Here is a 4,593-nt window from a genome sequence, read left to right as displayed (position 1 = left end):
TGGAGAGATGGCTCAGCCATTAAAGGCTAGGCTCACAACCAAAATATTAGAGATGCCAGTCAAAGAGCACAAAGTATGGGAGCAAAGGGTAATGATCTCTACACACTTACTGTACAGAGTAGTGCGTCATGTAGTAAACGCATTTGCCAAGAAAGTGGGTCTCAAGTCCTCACAGACAACATTGTATTAATTACAGTGAACACTGAGCTGCACCGAGTCACCTCAAGTGTGTGGCGTTTGAATTTGTCAATCATACCTTAATAAAGCTAAGGAAAACATTTGCATTCACTTGTCAGCAAGCAATCATTTTGCTGTTAGCCAGTATGACAGTTACCAAAAGGACTTGAGAAATCCTCAGGGTGTGACTGTGTTTCCAAGAAAAGTGGACAGGGGCAGTTTGAGGTGATTGCTAAGTGGCTGACAATGAGATTGTTCTCAGAGGACTCAGACAGTCCATGCCTGGGAGTGAGATACAAGTGCGCTCTATTTCCTTTAACATGAAAAAAAGTCTATTTTTAGGAGTTGGCCAACTATAACTAGTCAGCTGTCGGATGATATTTAGATTTGGGGAAGACTATGAAAAGAGGAAAACCACTTGTTTCTCTTTCTGTGTCACCACTTGTCACTGCCATAAAGTTGGCTCTGGCTCCAGGGAGCCCTTGGTAAAGTACAATGCCCAGGGCTATGGGAGAGGAGTCCTCCACAGCTGATATGAAAGGTCCTTAATTAAGCACTTAGCATTTCAAGGCAGGCATCACAGCTCACCCACAGCCCGATCTGGCAGTCCGTCACCACAGATAGGCCACCTCGAAGACTAACATGAGTTGAGTCGAGTCTTTTGTACTTGAGGCAAGGCGCCCCGAGGCACAGGCTGATCCAGTGACCCTCCCATATACACTTTCTCTGCTGGAAAAACAGGATATCGGATGTGACAACACTCCAGCCAGGAAAGGAATCCCCCCCTCCCTGCTGTCCACCCAATACCCTTAGAAAGATCAGGGATTTGAGGAGAAACGGAGAATGTCAGTGTCACTTCCTTGGCTCAGCTGAACAATTTGAATATAACTGAACCCAACGAATGAATGAATAATGATGAATGTATTATCAAGCAAAAAGGGAAATCCTCTTCACTGTTAAATGTCAATTATTTTGCAATTACTCAGGGCTTCAGGAAAGTTAACTAGGAAGAAAGCATTTTCTCCCAGACCCTTGTATGCTATTCTCAGAACTGGAGCAAGAGAAACCAGAAGAAACGTGAGTGTTTGGTGGGAAGTTTGTCTTTATATCAAGGAGCTGGAAGACTTGGCAGCATTAAAACAGAAAGGGTTAATGGAATGAACTATAGACTAAATTGTAAAGCAATCAAAGAAAACCAAACAGTTTATAGCAGACAACCATCTTCTGGTGTTTGGGTCTGTGTCAAGCCATGGATGTGGAAAATTAAAGCCATACTGAGAAGGGAAATGAACCATGTCTAATACATCCCCAGCAATAAAATGTTTTCACTAGGACTGTAAAACTGTGGCTTACATTAGGAAAAAGAAAATCAAACTATATGTCAATTCCACATCATGGGACATGAAGTGTCCACAAAAATTTATATTACTATTTAGAAGTGTTTCATTCTGGTGTTTTATTGTGATTGGATGCGCCCTCCTCAGTATCTTTTGACTGGTATGAAAATGATTTGAACTACTTTTTTAGCATTTATTTTACATCTATTACCTGTTCTATTACTTTTTATTATTTTATTGTGCTTGTGTAGAAGATTTTGCACAGTTTCCATTATAATGTAACATTAAGTCAATTTATTTGTGTATTACATGCTGTATAATTGCACCTTTTTCTAGAACAATTTGGATTTCATTATCTAAGAAAGCAACACTGTTACATTTCCAAAAGCTCTTGTTAGAAATCAAGTGCATTTTCAAAGTAGGACAACAGAGGTCAAGTTTGCACCAGGAAGACTCTTCACTAATGCTGGGACTGTTTGAACATCAGGGGAAGGTCATAATGAAAAAAGAGACAGCCTTGTTTCTTTGAGAAAATATTTAATTATTCACTATTGTACTAGGTTAAGATCAATAAGGATCAATACTGCCAGAAAAGAAATCATGTAGAACAAAGGGTGCTGACATGGAACAGAGGAGAGTGAGGTATAGATCACGGAATGAACAAATTAATCCAGGAAAATGTCAATTATTACTATGTTAGCTTTATAGTTATAAAAGATGTCATGATACCATTAAAATGCTTGGTTTATAAGGCCATAAATTAGAAAACTACCAGTCACACCAAATATGTTTTTTTAAATACAAAGATATTGCATGAGGTGATATGTCCTATGCAGGGCTGTTGTGATAATAGAAATTATCACATAGGTAAGATGCAAAACCAAAACTAACCCACAGAAGTTTAGAAGTTGATTAACTTGTTAAAACATAAAGATATTGTAGATTGATGGTTTATAGGTATGATTAAATTTGCAATGAGTTAGAAAGTAAAGTAGACAAGTTCTTTAATATGTCCTATCTAGATTGCGCACTTGCTATTTATCCCATGTTATTTGGTTTGTTTGGGGAGTTCCTGAGTGTTTGATTTTGGGTTCTCATTAGATGCTTGGTAAACTCAGAGGAGGAGTAATTTTATGCTTCTTCAGAGTCCAGAAGCAAGCAGAGATAATAGGAATGTTCATTTCCCAGTTCTGTTACTGTTCTCCATCAAAATACTATGCCATTGGTCAACACAGTAAGTTAATTATTTATCTTTCAAAGGATGAATTGTCAACTTCATTTTTGATTCTCATGACAGAGATGTATTCTATAGGAACTTTCAAATTTGAGAGAAATTTTGATTGTCATTTGTCCAGGTCAGTATGAAATTTTCTTTTGGTGAACTTGGTGATGTATGTACCAAATCTTTACCAAGTGAAGTTGCTTCATTAGAATAATTCATTATAAAAATTGCTAAACTTTTCTCATCATTTAAGTTTTTATCATTGAAACACCAACCTAAATATTCTTCAAAATCTATGAAATCACGAATCTTATGAAGTTATATATTCTTCTCCATGTCAAAAATACAAGGAGTGTGAAAGGGTGTCTTACAAAAATTTTACATGTTTCAGGTAAGTGGGTAATAAATCTTCCTTGTATGTTGGCCTCTTATGCTAAGTTGCTATCTTCACAGACATTCCTTAGCATACTATTTTGTTATTAATACACAACAGGTCAAGTTGAAAAAAATTAAGCTAACAAGAAGAGCAGTGACAAAATATACCCATGTACCAGTTGGCTGAAAAAAAAATGACTCAAGGGAAGTCTAAACATAACACTCTTTTGCTCTATCCTGCTTCTTTAATTACCCTTTCCTTTGCTATCTGCTTAGAGTTGCATCTTTCTTAATTTTTATAAGTTCTTTGCTTGTCAGATTTTAGATATAAGCTGGTTTTACAAAAGCTAGTCAGTTTAGTGGACTCTGTCTAGATCTCTGTCCCCTGTGACTATATTGTTGGGCTCCTGTAGCTAATTACCTTATGCTGCCAGTCACCCATGTATACTTTCATCAACTAGGTTGCTTATGTGTTGGCTAAAAGTTCTTTTTTTGTTTGTTCCTAAACTCTTCTTTGTAATGACATAGCACCAGTTTTATGTTAAATAATTAATACAGTCAGTGTAATCTTGCTCTGGTCTTCCCTTAGCTATGCGATCCTTGTGATCTCTATGAAAATAATTCAGAGGATGCATATATATTAGAGTGCAGAAATAATGATTTATTACAGAATTGGGTGAAGTACTCTCAGAAGTGAGAGTAGTAAGTGGCCAGAGAGAGAGTATTGTTTCTGCCCATGTGTTTAAGGCAGGTGTTGTACTACCACATAAATCCTGTGGAACAGACTGCTTCCTGAGATACATTTGTCCAAGTGACTAAGAGGTCTATTTGGATTAACTCTTAATGGGAGATTTAATTCTGTCTTTATTCTTAATCTTGTGGACTTCTGCACAGTCCATTATATTGGATTTCCATTTAGAGGAGGGGGATAGAGAGAAAGAGCAAGGAAGAGGGAGGGAGAGAGGGAAGAGAGATGGAGGCATCAGACCCCATTTTCTTCCAGCAATCAGACTCCTGCAGTGTAGATCGTGGCTTTATAGGTTGCCAATTAGGAGGGAGAGAGCCATTTTCAATGACCTTTGACCTTACCAACATCTGACTAGCTATCTAGTAATATGAAACAGTTATGGATTCCTATGAAGACTGTTAAATACTTTTCTAAGAAGAATTGATAAGGTAATTGCAATAAAGCATAGAAATATTTCAAATACTCATTAAATGATGAATGGATAAAGAAAATCTTATATAGGTATTCTATATATTATTATTAGAATACTATATAAATAGAATATGTATTAGAATATTATTCAACCATAAAATGGTTGAAATGCCGTCATTCATAACAACAGGAATGAAAGTGAAGGGTTTTAGGGAAATAAACCAGGAAATGAAGCACAATTAAGCCATAATCTCACTAATATGGACTCAGTGAAGTTGATTTCATAGAAAATGAAGGTAAAGGGTAAGTTGTCAGAAGAGGAG

The sequence above is a fragment of the Mus pahari genome, chromosome 5 (assembly GCF_900095145.1).
Source record: "Mus pahari chromosome 5, PAHARI_EIJ_v1.1, whole genome shotgun sequence".
In the NCBI taxonomy this organism is placed as follows: Eukaryota; Metazoa; Chordata; class Mammalia; order Rodentia; family Muridae; genus Mus; species Mus pahari.
This window is presented reverse-complemented; position numbering follows the sequence as displayed.